General features: G+C 40.3%; 1 protein-coding gene across 3 annotated transcripts in view; it reads left to right on the forward strand.

Moving 5' to 3' along the window:
* The first annotated feature begins 7397 nt into the window (after positions 1-7397).
* DENND2B (DENN domain containing 2B) overlaps positions 7398-18441 on the forward strand; it is a 152166-nt gene continuing 141122 nt past the window's right edge. For 2 of the 3 annotated variants that reach the window (XM_012783975.2, XM_012783976.2), the window contains exon 1: positions 7398-7669. The gene's annotated coding sequence lies outside the window, so the exon portion shown is untranslated. The remainder of the gene's footprint in view (positions 7670-18441) is intronic. The other variant, XM_012783989.2, reaches the window with a different exon arrangement.

Here is an 18441-nt window from a genome sequence, read left to right on the forward strand (position 1 = left end):
AATGAGTGAACCTTTTTGTGAGCTGATTATAGAAAGAGAACTTTGATTTTATGTATTACATCTTTTTTACACTTTGCTAGAAAGGAGTGAATAGCACTGCATAGTATCTAAGAAAGGAAATATATTCTACTACAAAAAAGGAGATAAGCAATTTAGTTCAGGTATTCCTTATATAGTTTAAGAAAACTAATAACTTATTTTAAATTTTATATTAATATTTCAATGATAATACTTAAGAACATGATAATCACAGAAATCCAAATGAGATTTACCAGTTTGATATAAAATTAATGTATATCTTAAAGGATATGGTTTTTCTCTTATGATCTTTATTAATAATCCTATAACTTAGGTTAATTACGTTAGCCAGGAGTACTAAGTGAATTTGTTCCCTTCAATTCTGTGTAGATCTAAAAACCTTTTCTTTATCCCAGTCAGATTTTTCAGGTTGTGAGAGGAAAATGTCTGCCTTTGTGTATGTCCATATATGAGAAATTTCCTAAGATTTTCATTGTCAGTCAACATAGTAACAGAAGGAACTATTCTTTGGAGGGATTGTTTGAGAAAAAAAGAAAAATCAGGAAGTTATTTATAAATAAGTTTGGTATATTATAACCACATCTGCATGTTAACCAATGTTGCTTGCTGAAGCTATTTTATTGTCTAGAATCGTACATAGTAATAGTAATAAGCAAACGGCAGGTTGCAATTATGCTAATCCTACTGATGAGACTGAGACAAAGCACAAACCCTTAGCCTTGTTGTAGATGGTGGTTCTTGACTTTTTTTGAGATTATGAACCTCTTTGAGCATCTGTTATAAGCTATTGCTCTCTCTTCCCCAAAATGCATTCTATACACATAAATAATTTTGCATTCTCATTGAACATCTTTGGAAGAATATATTAAAAAACTGCAGTGATTTCCTGAAGAGAGAATTGGAGAACAAGAGTTGGTGGGGGAGGACTTATTTTTCTGTATACAGCTGCCCCTTGACTTAGAATGGGGTTACGTCCTGGTAAACTCACCTTAGGTTGAAAATATCATAAGTTGAAAAGGCATTTAAAGGCTGAGTGTAGTGGCTCACGCCTGTAATCTTAGCACTCTGGGAGGCTGAGGCGGGTGGATTGCTCAAGGTCAGGAGTTTGAAACCAGCCTGAGCAAGAGTGAGACCCCTTGAAATGGAAAGAAATTAATTGGCCAACGAAAAATATATAGAAAAAAAAATTAGCCGGGCATGGTGGCGCATGCCTGTAGTTCTAACTACTCGGGAGGCTGAGGCAGTAGGATGGCTTGAGCCCAGGAGTTTGAGGTTACCGTGAGCTAGGCTGACACCACAGCACTCTAGCCAGGGCAACAGAGTGAGACTCTGACTCAAAAAAAAAAAAGGCATTTAATATAGGTAACCTACTGAACATCATAGCTTAGCCCAGCTTACCTTAAGTATGCTCAGAACACCTATATTAGCCTACAGTTGGGCAAAATCATCCAACACAAAGCCAAATTTATAATAAAGTATTGAATATCTCATGTAATTTATTGACTAATGTACTGAAAGTGAAAATCAGAATAGTTCTATGGATTCAACTTTCTACTGAATGTGCATTGCTTTCGTACCATTGTAAATTTGAAAAATCATAAGTTGAAGCATTGTAAGTTGGGGACCATCTCTCTCTATATATTTTTAAGACAGAATGTTGCTTTGTTGCCCAGGCTAGAGTGAGTGCCATGGCATCAGCCTAACTCACAGCAACCTCAAACTCCTGGGCTCAAGCAATCCTTCTGCCTCAGCCTCCCGAATAGCTGGGACTACAGGCATGTGCTACCATGCCCGGCTAATTTTTTCTATATATATTAGTTGGCCAATTAATTTCTTTCTATTTATAGTAGAGACGGGGTCTCGCTCTTGCTCAGGCTGGTTCTTAACTCCTGACCTTGAGCAATCCGCCCGCCTCAGCCTCCCAGAGTGCTAGGATTACAGGCATGAGCCACTGCGCCTGGCCTGTATATTCTTTTAAACTGTTTTCTAAGGGTTTAACCAGCTATATATCTTACCTCTATATTTATTTATTTATTTTTTATTAATTATGTTTCTTGAGATGGGGTCTCACTCTGTTGCCCAGGCTGAAGTGCAGTGGCCCAAATGTAGCTTACTGTAGCCTTGAACTCCTGGGCTCAAGTGATCATCCTGCCTCAGCCTCCCAATTAGCTGGGACTAGAGATGTATGCCACTATGCCTGGCTAGTTTTTAAATTTTTTTGTAGAGATGAGGTTTTCCTATGTTGTTCAGGCTGGTCTCAAACTCCTGGCCTCAAGCAATCCTCTTGCCTTGGCTTCCCAAAGTGCTGGGATTACAGGTGTGAGCCACCTACCTATTTAAAAAAATTTTTAAAGTCACAATATGGAAAATTTTTTGATACAATTTTGGGTTTTGGGCTTCCTACCCCCTATAATTTGAAAAATGAAGTAGCTTTTAACTGGGGACACATTTAGTCAGTTGTTATCGTGGATTAGTTTACGTGCTTACAAAAGGTAATGTAATCAGTAGTTTTAATGGTCTATTAATGCTATTAGGTTTGTATAACAAAACATTGCTGATTCCTCAATGATCCATTCTAAAACCTTGTTAAACTTTGTTTAAACTTTATTAGATAGGAATAATTTTTTATTTTTATTTATCTTTTATTTTTGAGACAGAGTCTGGAGAGTGTTGCCTGGAGTAGAGTACTGTGGCATCAGCCTAGCTCACAGCAACCTCAAATTCCTGGGCTCAAGTGATCTTCCAGCTTCAGCCTCCCAAGTAGCTGGGACTATAGGTGCCATGCCCAGCTAAGTTTTCTATTTTTAGTAGGAGACAAGGTCTTGTTCTTACTCAGGCCTGGTCTCAAACTCCTGGTCTCAAACTCAAGCGATCCTCCTGCCTCTGCCTCCCAGAGTGCTAGGATTATAGGCATAAGCCACTGCTCTGGCCAGGAATAATTTTTTAAAAAACATTCAGTTTATGGATTTTATTCTTATTTTAAGAATTTTATTCTTTTATTTTAAGGATTTTATTCTTTTTTTAGAGGTAGGCTGTAAAGGTATTGTGTCAAGTAAGTTATCTATTGTGAAGGAAAGAACTATATTATATTTCAATTCATATAATATCTTGTTTGATTCCTTTTTGAGAAGTCTGTGAATGCGTGGTGATGGTGGGGCATTGGTCTATGTAGAACTGACAAAGTAAAGATTTTAGAAGTAATTTAGTCTAGCATATCTTTACTTTAGAGATTCTAATTCAGTTGGTTTAGGACTGGAGCCCAAGAGCTATATTTCTGACAACTTCTTAGGTGATTATAAAGGGCTATCAGATTTAGGAACCAGGGAACCAGTAATCTTATATATCACATTATGCTATACTGATTATAAAACTAGTCATGGGGCTCCATATTATCGAATCTTAGTTGAATCTCTGTGAATGTAAGCCTTATTTGCCTTTTGAGGGGCTTAGAAAAGAAGAAACTAAAGCCAAAGGATGACAAGGCCATCCATTTGTACTTCTTAGTTCTGGAGTATGCTGCACTCCTAGAGATTACAGATCAGAGGCCCTTGAGGCCCAACTGGCCCAAAGTCTTACAGCTTATGGAAAAGGCTCAAGGGTTAATATGGAATGCTTTAGAAATGAAGTTCTACTCAAATCTGGGAGAATGGAAAGAAGGATTAGATTAAATAGTTGTTGTTGAGGTTGTAGATTAGCAAATTAATAATTCTTTTTTTAATTATTCATCATAGTATTTAATTTTTTTCTTTGAAAATTGCCTTGGGACGATTTCAATCTTTAGCATTTACATTTAGCTATTTAAACAAAACATACTGTTTTTATTAAAAAAAAAAAAAAGGCCAGGCGTGGTGGCTCACGCCTGTAATCCTAGCACTCTGGGAGGCTGAGGTGGGTGGATTGCTCGAGGTCAGGAGTTTGAAACCAACCTGAGCAAGAGCGAGACCTCGTCTCTACTATAAATAGAAAGAAATTAATTGGCCAACTAATATATATAGAAAAAATTAGCCAGGCATGATGGCACATGCCTGTAGTCCCAGCTACTTGGGAGGCTGAGGCAGGAAGATTGCTTGAGCCCATGAGTTTGAGCTTGCTGTGAGCTAGGCTGACACCACGGCACTCACTCTAGCCTGGGCAACAAAGTGAGACTCTGTCTCAAAAAAAAAAAAAAAAGGAAAGGATGTCTGGAAAAGTGTGACCTAGAAAACTTAAAAGTCATCTAGGTCAACCACCTTTCTCAGTTGCCTGCCTTAGAGAAACTTGGTTGTTTGGATCATGAAGCATAAATAAGCCCCTGCTGCCCCTTTAATGAGCATATAGAATATTACAGGCAGAGTACCTAGGAGGAAATTATTGTTTCATAAGTACTAGACCTGCAAACTTGAAAGTCTTCCTAGAAGATTTTAACCCCTTTGTCCCCCAAAGGAAAAAATAAAACATGCCAAAGCAAAATCCATGAGCCAGAAAACCCAAACAACTCACCATGCTTAAGTGCAGTATTTAAAATAGCAAAAGGAAGTAAAGCCCATCTTTGTGACATCAAGTTCTATTTTGGTATATAACAAAATAGTTGAATTATAAGTCTTTCAAAGTTAAAATATTAAACAGACCTTAGCTATAAGATGTGTTGCCAGGCATCTGTATGGAATATAACCATGTAATCAGGGTGTATTGTACTTCTCCACACAAAGAGAACCAAAGCTACTGCTTCTAAAGATTAGGAAACTTTCATTAGACTGACAGAAGGCAGTACAGAGGAAATGGCTTGGGGGTGGAGGAGATGTATGAGAGAGGATGAAAGGAACTGTATTCATACTATCCAAATTAGAGTCAGGATGTTTATGCTCAAATCTTGTCTTGGCTGTGTGTTGAGAGGACTGAATAATGGGGACATGGGAAAGTATATCTCTGAGATCCCTGAATTAGGCAGTAAATATACCAAATTCCTCTACAAGCGCTTCATATTTTCAGCATTCTGTGTGTATTTCTGAATATATGTTGTGATTAAAATCAAAGGCTGGCTAATACTAATTATCCTTTCCTCTTTTTTGTTGCTAGTGTCCTTCCTATGGCTGTCATTTCATTCTGTTGTTTACAAGTCACATGCCTCTATAACAGGATTGTAACCTTATGAGGAATGTTTTTATTTATCTTTAATTTATTCAGACTGAATGTATTTATTGTGCACTATTACATGCTGAACTCTGTTAGGCACGTAGAATGTAATTATTAGAAAGATAGACTTGGTTCCTGTTCTTAAAGGGCTTACCATTTATTTCCCTTAGCACCTTATACTTAGTTGACCTTGTTTGTCAAATGATGTGAACATTAGGTTACTGCAAATTACTAAATGAGCACCATTTAAGATAGCATTAACAACATTTCAGATGTCAGTGTCTCTAATAAATATTTGGCCAGTATTAAAATGAGCCAGTAATCACATATGAGGAGTTTAGACTCAATTTAGTCTGTATTTAGAAAACTTAAGGAATGTTAATTTTCTTTCTGAAACAGCAGGTCTAGTGAAGCTTTTTCTTAAGAATTAAAAAAGTTTCATGCATAATTTGCAATGGAATTGGTAAACAAAAGGAAAAATTATTTGTATCTCATTGTCCTCTTACATTACTTTAGCACACATAAGAGGTGGCAGCAGCAACTGCCAAAGATGAAAATAATTATCGTCCTAGGTCTAAATAGAGAAGATCTTGGTGGTCTAGTGAGTTGACTTTCTTGATAGATGTCACTCACAAGAAAAACAGGACTTTAATAGTTGAAGTTCTAATAGTTTTGAAAGCGGGAGACTTGAGCACCTCCTTAGAGAGCTCAGGGAGTGGAATTATTGTGAAGTGTTGTTAAATTGTGACTTGCCCTCACACTCATGAGTTTGCTTGTTCCATGCCAGGGGCAGAACCATCCTCATATGAAATGGGAGAAGATTGGAGAGGTCTAAGTCCATCAAAATATGACCAAGGTCTCCTGAAGAGTTCAAGCACTTCAGTGAATTAGAGTAGAAACTCACTGTTAGATTTTGAGTTTGTAAGTAAAACTTGTTCTGATTTGCCTAATTTGAAGTTTGCCCCTGTGCCTCAACAAACAGCTGAAATTTTGGGCTTTCTTAATGTAGAACCAATTCCACTTACCAGGAATTGATTTTGCACACACAGGCAATTGTGGTACACTGCATATAAGGTCTTCTACTAGAGAGGCCAAATATATCCTTTGGCATTAATATTTTGGAGACGAAGAGTTAATACTAGTAAATCATATGTAATATCCTTTTTTGGCAAAGGAATAATAGACTTTTATCAGTTTGGTTCCTGCCATTATTTGTGTTCAATCCTGAACAAGTTAAATTATTTCCAGGATGTATCTTAAACTCCTCATTATTTTTGATGCTTGCCCTGCAGCTGAGTAAATACCTCTTTAGGATATATGACAATTGACTTGGCTTGGGTTTTGAAACATGTCTTCAAACATGCCTCAGAGCCTGCTGATGTTCATACATATTTGTTTCTTCAAAATGTACCTAGTTAATGTAAAATTATAAATTTGAAATTGTAAACTTTAAAGTCAATTTTCATTGCTGCTCAGATTTTTGCATCTCAATAGTGAGTTTTATTTATAGTGATTTATGGGAGAAGAAATTGTGTTACATGGCTTCCTAGTATCCCAAATATGTATGGGTTTGGATCTTAAGTGATTTACATAATTCTTTTTCAAGTGGATTGTCATACGGGGGAAACAATTTCCTTTAGAATTCCGCTAATAAATCACAGATTCTCAATGCTAGTATTCCACTGCTTTATTATCATTAAACAAATGACACCCTTTTCTAGTTTTTGGTTTTGCAAGCCAGTGGAGTATTTAAAACAAATTCTCAGAATCCCCTTTGAAGCCCTAGTGTTTTCGAAAGAAATTCTGCTACTGCTGCAGTACCAAATGTAGCTTCTTTTAATGTCTTTTGGGTTTTGTAGGGCTCCCCCAGGCCGAGACCTGGGAAAACTGAAAGAGTTCACCGGTTTGTTTGAAGGCAGGCGGGCTGAGCTGTACGGGTAGACTCTTTTCCCAGACTCTCCCAGCTCTGGCTTTTCATGCATACCAGAAGAGCCGCTTTTTTCCTCCAGTGATTGAAACCATCTGGACTGCAGGGGGGGGGGTGTCACGTGTGTATGAGAAAATGACATAAAGTTTTAGACCCCCTTGTGCTTTGCTGCAGACCCAGACAATTCTAGGTCGGATGGTGTCGAGGTGAGGGCCGTCCAGTTTGAGGGCCAACTTCCCATCCTGGCCTCCCTCGCTCCCCACCTTCCTCACCCCTGCTCCCCCCACCCCCCGTCCTGCGCACTCTCCGTGCGGCTTCCTTACTCCCTCCAGCGCCTGTGAGCACTCCCCTCCGCCGGGCTCCAGCAGCCCACCCTCCCAGTCTTGGGTGGAGGCACATATCCTCCACGCCCCCCTCTACTCAAATCGGCGCTCCCTCCCTTCTCTGTCCCTCCAGCCCGGCCGCTTCCCGGGGCGCAGATGCCTGCCCGCCGCCCGCCCTCTCGGCAGGAGCGGCTTCTCCTCCCGGCTGCACGGCTCCTGGCGAGCCCCCATCGGTGCGGAGCGACCGGCCTGGCTGGGGAGCGCAGAGGTAAGTGACTCGGGCCGCTGCCGAGAGATGGCCTGCTCGCCCTGGTGCCCTAGCTCCAGGGGCTGGCTGGAGGGGGCACCAGCTCCGGCTCTGCCGCGCCCGGTCCCGCCTCTGCCCTCCTAGCCGTTTTCCCGCTATTCCCGACTCCTTGCCGCGGCGGCAGTGTGCCGGCTGCGGGAATATTCGCGTGGGGGCCGCGGAGGGGCAGGGCAGCAGGGCAGCGTGTAGCTTCTTGGGCGGGTGGGGACTGCCCTCCGAGGCGGGCGGTCGTGGCCGGCTCTGCTTTCCGGCCGGCTGGGGCCGCGCGTTGGGGGTGGGGAACGTCGATGGAGGCGAGGGTCCGGGTTAGTAAAGAGCCGCTGTGTGCCGAGGGGAGACCGGACTCTGGCTGCCCAGGGAGTGGGCTCTGCGCGCCGCCTGGTCCCCTCGACGCCCAGGCTGCTATGCAGCGGCTGTCGAGCTCTTACCTGGAGTTGTTGTAACGCGCGCGTACACAAACACACACACACACACACACACACACACACACACACACACACACAACTCAAACAAAGGGAAATTAACTTTGCATTCTATCTCTTAAACAAGTTAAACTGTTCATTTGTGGATGGTTACCTTCCGGTTTTTTTGCCCATGTTCTGATGTGCACTAAATAGTAAAGATTTCTTTTTTAAGTGACCCAATAGTAAAGGAACACACTTTAGCCAACGTTTATACCACCTTGTCCAAGAATTTAGTAACAGAGACTGGACGTTTTTGTGTTTCTTAAGAGAGTTAATTGCATTTTCCTGGGATATTTATATGCATGTAGTTTATAATTATTTGGATTTGAATAAAACAGCTTCTTCCCTAGGTGAGAGAATTTGCCTTAATGCTGCCGTAGCCCAGCTCTTGCTTTTATCCCCAACCAGGTGTTTCTTCTGTTTGGACCGTAGGGTCTTGGGAATGGTGAAGAGGTCATTATCCCATCTTGAGACTGTTGTGAGCTACCTCTTTCTTAGATGCACACATTTGAACCGGCCTTCTTAGGATAGGGCCACAAGTTAAAACCCAAGTGGCTGCTTTATTGCTTTGCTTTTTTTTTTTTTTTCTAGTAATATTTTTCAGAAGGTGAATCCCTTCATTGCTTTTTTTTTTCTTTTCAGAAATACAAGTTTCTAAAGAATCAGAAATAGTTTAGGTTCAAGAAAGCTAATCAGAGATAGAGACTGAATTGCTCATAGTATATCTCCCATGCTGAATCACAGACAGCATAAAGCAAGAACTCAAGAAGAGCCTATTGAATGCTTCCTGGATTCTGCTGGCCTGGCAGAGAATTCCCAGGTGACTAACATAGATTTATAAAGTCTTCCTTTTTATCTATCCAGCAAATACCTTTGGAAAAACTCCCTTAGATATCCTAAGAGGAAGAGAATTGTTCAAGTGTATATCGGAAGTATTATTATCCCCTAATTGGGCCAGAAGGGTACCCATTTTTGGTATACCAAGGCAGCTCTTACCTTCAAAGTATTTTTTATTAAACTTAAATTGTGATTGGCTTGATAATTAGTAAGATCCTTGCTCTTGAATTTGTGGACTCATTGGGGAAAGAGGAGTGACACGTAAGAGAATAATAATTTCAGATTGATTGGTTTAGAATATAAGAATTATAAAACAAAGCCAGGTGTGGTGGCTCATGCCAGTAATCCTGGCACTCTGGGAGGCCAAGGCAGGAGAATCACTTGAGCTCAGGAGATGAAGCCACTGTACTCTAGCTGGGGCAACAGAGTGAGACTGTGTCTCAAAAAAAAAAAAAAGGGAATTATAAAGGTCAAGGAGAAAATGATTCTGAGGCAAGAGGGTAGCTTTATAGAAGAGAGGAGATGTCAGCTGGGCCTTGAAGCACAGCGTGGTTCTGAAACTGGTAGAGAGTTGCTGGGAAAAGTTTTCAAGGGAACGGAGAACAGGCCATTTGGGTTGGAACTAGGGAGAAAGGTAATACCTCTGAGCCTCAACTGTGCCACATGCCATTCTCTCTTTAGTTGGTGTTGTAAAGTAGGTATCGTTGCTCCTGCTTTAAAGATGAGGGAATTCTTGTTTTAAAGAGAGATCAGAAAGATAAGTAACCTGCTCAAGATGACACAAGTAGTAAGTGGTAGAGCTGGAATTCCAATGCCTGGCTATCTGACCAGAGCATGTGCTTTCACAGCTGCCTTCTACAACAAGTAGGGGGAGGTCCAGTTGAGGCTGACAGTGGTCAGTTTGAATTCTGGCTCAGGGGCTGGAACTTTATCCTGTAGACATCGACTAGTTTTTAAAGATTTTTGAGAAAAGAAGTGATGGGCAAAGCAGTGTTTTTTAGAAGATTAATATGTCATCTGTGTACAGGAATGTGACATGCTTATCACAAGTCATGTATAAGTCTTAGTTCTTAATTAGGGTGTTAAAAAAAGCAAATAAAGCCAAGATATCTGGGTGTTTCCTTCTATTTTTTTTTTAACCTCTATACCTTGAGGACAATATCTGGGTGTTTCCATTCCTGGCGTGCAGTACCCTGCAGTAAATAGCTTGGTTCACTGGGTAGGAAGTAGTTGCAGTGACCACAGGGTTGCTGGGGTCAGAAAGGATCTGAATCTTACCAGGCAGACACAGAAGCGGAATGCACATGTGGAACAACGCCTCTGGTGGTTTGTCCTTTATATTTCCCATGTTTCACAATGCTTTGGTGAAAAGTTTTTTCTTTCACCCCTACCTTGAGAGGTGAATCAATGTTGTAATCTGTTTACAAGCCTTTCCTTGCCCTAAACACCTTATTTAAGTTGATGTGCCTTTCCCTGGCAACCCCCAAGTCTCTTGTTTCGTAAAAATGATGAATTTTAAAATTTGGTTCTGGTAAGGTAAAAACGAATAAAGATTACTTTTCTTAATAGACCAATTAAGATCTAATGTGCATTTATTTAACTTTTTGTTATAGTGGCTCAGGAAGGGCCGCTGTGGGTGGAGTCATTTTAGTAGAATTGTCTGCCTCTTTGAATGCAATCTGGGTTTCTTGCTGTTCCTTGTGCAGCCTCTAGGCCTTTTCCTCTGAACTTGTCAATGCTTTGAAGCCTTGGTTCTTTGGCTGAGAAATATCAGATAGCAGGAGCTTGCACAAAGCAGCTGATGGGCAGAAAAATTAAATTTGCCAACTACAAAAGTTTTCTTTGAACTGTTACCAGTCAACTGTGGTGTTGTTTTTTTTTTTTTTTGAGACAGAGTCTCACTCTGTTGCCCAGGCTAGAGTGCCGTGGCGTCGGCCTAGCTCACAGCAACCTCAAGCTCCTGGGCTCAAGCAGTCCTTCTGCTGCAGTCTCCCGAGTAGCTGGGACTACAGGCATGTGTCACCATGCTCAGCTAATTTTTTCTATATATTTTTTTAGTTGTCCAGTTAATTTCTATTTTTAGTAGAGACGGGGTCTTGCTCTTGCTCTGGCTGGGAACTCCTGAGCTCAAACGATCCACCCATCTTGGCCTCCCAGAGTGATAAGATTACAGGTGTGAGCCACCAGGCCAGCCAACCATGGTTTTTTATAGTATAAAAAATGTGAAAACAAACTGTGTTCCCATTTCTCCATACCCATTTTTACCTGGATAATTTTCCCTATTGAGTAAGGGCTTTGATATGTGAAATTAACTCCAGTACCTCTAAATGTTTCAGGATATGGCTCAGTTTGGGTTTTGGACCTCTGAGGAATATGAACTCTCTTAGTATATGCTATTTGGAGTCCAAAAACATAGGTTAAAGTTCCAGGGTTGCCATTTATTCAAAAGTTTCTGGAATTTGATATTTGAGGTATCTCTTAGCCCAGTTTTTTTAGTTGTTCTTGACCAGGGTAATCCTTTAGTATCAGACATAGGAGGTCATGACCTAATTAGTCCCTTGGTTCCTTCTCCTATTTGTATCTTGTTTCACCTGAAAGTCATTCTGTTTTATCTCTAGCCTCTGGTTATAGGTTATCTGGTCATTCCTCTAGAGAATGGCAGAGATCATTGTTAGTCATTTGCTGATCTTTTGGTGAGAATGCTCTTTAGTTTAGTTTTGAAAGTTGGGGCCTCAAAAAGAGACTTGACAGTGCTCTTATTTAAATGTTCAGAATGTTTGTTTACATTTTTGATGCATTGCTTACACAGTTGTTGATGTTTTTATATTTGGTAAGTAAGTATTTGTCATTTTTATACTTTATTAAAGGAATGATTTATTTCTTTTCTTTTCTTTTCTTTTCTTTTCTTTTCTTTTCTTTTCTTTTCTTTTCTTTCCTTTCCTTTCCTTTCCTTTTCCTTTTCCTTTTCCTTTTCCCTTTCCTTTTCCCTTTCCTTTTCCCTTTCCTTTTCCCTTTCCTTTCCTTTCCTTTCCTTTCCTGTCCTGTCCTGTCCTGTCCTGTCCTGTCCTGTCCTTTCCTGTCCTTTCCTTGTTCTTGCTCTGTTGCTCTGGCTGGTCTTGAATTCCTGGCCTCAAGCAATTTTCTCACTTCAGCCCCCTGAGTTGCTAGAATTATAGGTGTGAGCCACCATGCCTGGCTTGATTTACATTTTCTGAACTAGATAAAAAGCTTAGAAGAATAGAACTGGAGCATCTTTTTTAAAAAAAATAGTCTAAATCATTTTTTGTTGGGAATGGTGTCTGGACAATTCTCTAGGACTGGAATAGCCTTTTGATACTCAGATGTCATCTCCTAAGGTAGTAGAACTTTGACTATTTTAACCTACTCCACCTCTAAACATCCTTAAATCTTTCTTGTGAGATTTGATCTCTCTAAAGAGTTTTTACAACCTCTATAGGAAATGCTTTGTAAGGAAGATTTCCAGATTGATGATCACAGATTATCTCCTTGTAGTTAGCTTAAATATTTTTTTTTTAGTGTTTTTTTACTTTTACTGTTTTCCTGTCCCTCTTCAATGCACAGATGTTCACAGAGTGAGCAAATTGTCTTTTCTGGACCCCAGTGGCAGCTACCAAATGTACAGATTATCCCATATGTACCCATCTTTTTCTTCCCTTCCTCTGACTAAACAAGCTTTCTCTGTTTTCCTGTATAATCCTTACTTTTTAGAGCTATGATTATACTTGTTGCTTTGTGTTTTGTTTTATGCAGGAAGTCAATATCAGATATGTTGGCAATTAGAGCTTTTGGATTGGAAGGAGCCTTTTGGGGTAAAATGTGCTTTTTTCCCTCCTCTATCAGTATAAGTAATTGTGGAATATATATAAACTCTTAAGATAATCATTTAGAGAAATTATCATCAAAAGAATTTTGCCCATGTCCTTCAAGGGCTTAACAAGAATCCAGCCTTTGCAAGATTGTACTAAAAGTAACAGATTAGCTCAGTTAAGGCCTTTCTAGAAGTGTGGGAATCATTTGTTTAAACTGGAATTTAGAATTCCCAAGAAAATATGATAGAAATAATCTGCTTAACTCTTTGTTAACAGCATAAGAAATAAACTCCTTTTTATGGGCCTTTTGTGATAAAACGCCATAGTGATTAGAATATGCTGGGAATATGTCCCTGTTTGTTAGTGTTCTGGAAACTACTTTGAGTGAACAAGAGTCAATTTTGGTGGCTTTTTGTCTTTCTTTGATGTGAAGTTGGGATCATGTATGTTAATTTAGCTCAGGACAAGTTTGAATCTAGATATTTGGGAATTCTGCCCCCTCCCCTTCTCCTATTCTTCCTTTTCAAGGAGGCTAACTGGAGTAGGGTAGAAAGTGCCAATCAAGGAGTCTGTGTACCTAGAGATTTGTCAGACATTGGTCTCCGGGGAAGCTGTATGTATTCTCTCATTCATACACTTTTCCTTTCTTGTGCCCAACAGTTTTTAAATATCTGCTATGGAAAAAGCACTAGGCTAGTGCTTCTAAGCATCTGTTTATTCTCTTATTACTTTTCCTCAGTGAACATGCTTTATATTAGGGTTTGATGAATCAACAAATGGGTGAAGTTAAGAAATGAGATGGGAAATTGTTTTTGGATTGAGTGTTGGATACCTCCTGATTCAAATACTGCTGTTGGGAAGTGGCTGTTTATACATCACTCTGGCCTCTGCTCTGGGTGCTAAGCTGACCCCTGATAAGGCTCAACATGGGATGTATTTTCTAATGAGTAAACAGGGCCTAGTCAGTTATTTTTCCTATTAGTCACGTTAATTTACATCTACTGTTCCTGGGAACTCTGGTTAGCATAATATCCTCTTGCATTAGGAAGTGCCACTCAGTGGTCAGTGGTAAAGCCTGCCTGGAGAAGCTTTTCCTGAAAGCTGGTCTTACCTCTTGATCTAGGGATGATTCTAAGTGCTTAGACCCAAAAGGCTTCTATGTACTGGGACTAAGTCCAAGGGGGATGTAAGTTCTTTTGAAAATTGTGCACTTGTATAGGAAGGGAATCAAGGCTTTTTTGCTTCTCAGTGGACACTAGAATCTGTATGTGGAGACCTAGAGAAAAAGAAAACCCGATTTGCAAATGAATATTTTGTGCTGTGGGATTAGGGTTAGTAGAAGGTCAAAGTGTTTATTTGAATCCTTGATGTCTAATTAATCAGATATCAGTTGCAAGGATTCTGTTTTGCTATTCTCCCCACTGCCCCCATATCTGTGTTTTGACAGGTCACCGCCTTAAATCAGAATAGTATTTAGGACCACAGTGTACAGGAAGTGCCATAAGAGTCATAGGACATAGGCAGGGGCCACTTTATACCTTTTTTACAAAAGGATCATTTTTTTTTTTTTTTTTTTTGAGACAGAGTCTCGCTTTGTTGCACAGGCTAGAGTGAGTGCCGTGGCGTCAGCCTAGCTCACAGTAACCTCAAACTCCTGGGCTCAAGCAATCCTTCTGCCTCAGCCTCCCGAGTAGTTGGGACTACAGGCATGCACCACCACGCCCGGCTAATTTTATATATATATATTAGTTGGCCAATTAATTTCTTTCTATTTATAGTAGAGACAGGGTCTTGCTCTTGCTCAGGCTGGTTTCGAACTCCTGACCTCGAGCAATCCGCCTGCCTCGGCCTCCCAGAGTGCTAGGATTACAGGCTTGAGCCACCGCGCCCAGCCTCAAAAGGATCATTTTTAAAACTCCCATAAGTAGCTCAGTGATCAGAATTAGCTAGAAATAGCTCTGCTGAAAGGTATTGGTAAAATGACATCTAGCAGCCTTTGTCTATTCCAGGTTTAGATTTGCACTAGAAAGCTAATTTGAAAGCAATGTCATGTGCCTAGCTCTGCCCACATTTGAGTCACCTACATAGTTCCCATGTCTTTGTCACTATTACTGGTCCCTGGAGGGCCAGTGGTAGATCTCAGGATATGAGGCTCTGACTTGTTTGAAGCCACATCAAGAGCTAGTCCTAGTGGCTCATCATTGTTTTCTATGGTTTGTCACCTTGGCTAGGGTTGTGGGGTGATGGGTGGGTGGGACAGGGAAGAAAAACAGAAGGGCATATGGTCCTCTGGAAGTAAATCAAGAAGTGAAAAAGTAAAAATCTTTTTTCCCCCTCTCTGACTTGGACCTTTGTTCTGTTGGAAACTCCTATCACTTGAGGTCATTTTATAAATATTCATAGTAACTATTTGAAGGCACTGTGACTCCTGTGTGCTGGTGGGAAGAACCTTGCCGGATGATTCTCTTGATATATTTTTGGATTATGCCCATTTTCTTTCCCTCTATTCTTTTATTTATTTATTTATTTATTTATTTATTTTATTTATTTATTTATTTATTTATTTATTTATTTATTTATTTATTTATTTTTGAGACAGAGTCTTACTCTGTTGCCTAGGCTAGAGTGCCGTGGCATCAGCCTAGCTCACAGCAACCTCAAAACTCTTGGGCTTAGGCGATCCTTCTGCCTCAGCCTCCAGAGTAGCTGGGACTACAGGCATGCGCCACCATGCCCGGCTAATTTTTTCTATATATTTTTGGCTGGTCAGTTAATTTATTTTTATTTTTAGTAGGGATGGGGTCTCACTCTTGCTCAGGCTGGTTTCGAACTCCTGACCTTGAGCAATCTGTCCACCTTGGCCTCCCAGAGTGCTAGGATTACAGGCGTGAGACACCACTCTGGACCTCTTTCCCTCTATTCTTCCTAAAATTTGGTGCTTCTGTCTTTATGGGGACATTTTGGCTTCAGGGTTTAGATTCTTTTAGGGCTGTGGAGGTTGGGTGGAGATGTGAGTGTGACACATTGCCAAGTATAGGAAGTTTTTATACCTAGACAAATCACCAGGAAAAAAAGAGAAAAATTTATACACAAAGCATGAGGATTGGGAAGTCAAGTAGGAAAATGGCATGGCAGATGGTGTAACTGCCTTGGTCAGTGTGACTGTCTCTGCCAAGATGGGCCTGGTGATGGTGTGGTACTGAGAATATGACTTATAATTCCACACAATTCCTGGAAGGGGAAGATGATTATTTTTTCCTTAAAAGAAAGCATAGTGCCTTACTTGATGTCTTTGATATTTACATGACATAATCCATGAATGAGTGTTTATAAACACCTGAATGTGTCTGTAACCCTACACCAAGCATAGTAGTAGACAAGACAACTGTGAGAAGAAAACCTCTGAACTTAGAACATATAATTGTTACCTAAAGAATTATATAAAGTATTAAGTTATCAAGCTCTAAATTGTGAATTACATATAAGGGGTTTGGAGCCTCAGACAGAGCTTGCGACATGCAGGCTTATGGCAAATCTTGGGCGGAATAGAGTCCTTTGGGGATGTTGGAGTGGCCCAGGGCTCAGTTTTCAGTTCCCTTCTTGTCTCTCTCTGTACTTTTCTTAGATGATCCCATGGCTTGAAAGTACTAGCATTCCTGGAATGTTAACTCTGTGCCAGACTCTGTTCTGAGGGTTTATGTGTGCTAATTTAACCTTCCAGACAACCTTATAACATAGGTACTGTTGTTATCCTCACTTCAAGGTATAGAAACTAAGGCACAGGGAGATGAACTTTCTTGAGCTCACACAGCTCATAAGCTGGAGAGCCAGGATGCAGTGACCTAGACAGTGGGACACTGGATACCAAGCCCTTGACTGGTTCTGTGTAGCCGTCTAACTGGTCTTGGCACCTCTGCTCCCGTCCCTTTATAATCTCTTCTCTGTTCAGCAACCAGAGTATCATTTAATCCTCATGTGGAATGTCATCACACTCAGAAATAGAATCCTCATTTACCATAAGTCCTTATGTGATCTAATCCCTGGCCTGCCTTCTTGCTCTTTAGCGTCCTCCCTTCTCTTCTGTCTCAGGGCCTTTGCCCTATGTCTGAGATGCTCTTCTTGAATATTGCTAGTTTTGTACCCTCAGTTCACTTGGGTGTGGGCTTGAATGCACCACCTCACATTCCCTGACCATCCTATGTAAAACTGCTCTGAGTCACTCTTTAATCCCCGCCTAGTTTCTCTTCCTAAAATTATACTGCATATTTTTGTGTTTTTCCTGTCTGCTTTCCCAAATAAATAAACTCCATGAGGTTAGGGACTTAATCCATTTGTTTACTGGTATCTTTACTTTTTAGAACAGTACGTGGAAGGTTTTCTTTAAATATTTGTTAAATGAATAATTGGTTTCTTTTGTATTTGGTGTTCATGTTTAACATGACTTCCCTTGGATAAAAATAGTGGAGCGGAAAGGGTGATAGGAAAGGTGATAGATACAGGTCTGGGTCCTAATTGGCTTTATGTAATACCAAGGCTTTGCCATAATATGTGGCCAAGAAAATACTCAGAAAATCTTGAATGAATGCACTATGTGATGTGTTCTGGATTCCAGGCATAGAACGCAGAGGAGAAAAAATAGTATATAGGTTGGAGAAAATTCTTGGAGGACTTGTAGACTTTGAAGGACAGATTGGATTTGGTTGGGTGTATTGCAATCAGAAGCATTTTTTTTTAAAGCCATAAGGACTATTAAAGTGAACTATTTTGACCTTTCTGTTTATAGACAGGAAAACTGAGCCCAGAGAGGTAAAGGACTTGTCCAAAGGCAACACAGCTACTTTATGTCAGAACCATGTATGGATTCCAGAGTTCAGTTTCCTAGTACAGTGCTGCCTCCAGGATCTAGGAGGACACTTCAGGGGTGGCGGGTGGGGAGTTACTGGGTACAGCATGAGCAAAGACCTAGAGGCAGAAAAGATGTTGTTGGCTTGTGTGGGATGGGAATTAGGTCGTCTTAATTGAATCAGCAGGCTTATGAAAGAGGTCCCTGAGTAGGCTGGATAAGGTGAATCAGATCTTGTAGAATCTTTTTTTGTTGTTGTTAGCTGGAAATTGCAGATTTTACTTGCAGAATCTTGATGTCATCTTCTTTTTTTAAAAATTTGCCATTTATTTTTATTTTTAAAATTTTTATTATAGAGATGGGGTCTCGCTCTTGCTCAAGCTGATCTTGAACTCCTGACCTCTAGCGATCCTCCTGCCTTGGCCTCCCAGAGTGCTTAGATTACAGGCATGATGCACCATGCTTGTCCCTTGATGTCATCTTGAAGACTTTAAATTTGGAATGAGAGGGAAGCATGTGAACATGCTTTAAATATTGTTTTGTATTTTTCTCCAGTGATAGTAGCATATAATCAGTAGTGTAGAAAATGGATTGGGATTGAGGAAGAAAGTGGAGGCTCAGAGTTAGGAGGCCCTTACAACAACCCAGGTATTGGTGTAGCTAGGGACCTAGTAGTGTTTTTTTTTTTTTTTTTCTGTTTTTGAAATTTGTGGTTGCTTTTGGAGAAGATGACATATAATTGTCATCTCATATAATTCT

Source organism: Microcebus murinus, chromosome 4 (genome assembly GCF_040939455.1).
Source record: "Microcebus murinus isolate Inina chromosome 4, M.murinus_Inina_mat1.0, whole genome shotgun sequence".
NCBI classification, from domain to species: domain Eukaryota; kingdom Metazoa; phylum Chordata; class Mammalia; order Primates; family Cheirogaleidae; genus Microcebus; species Microcebus murinus.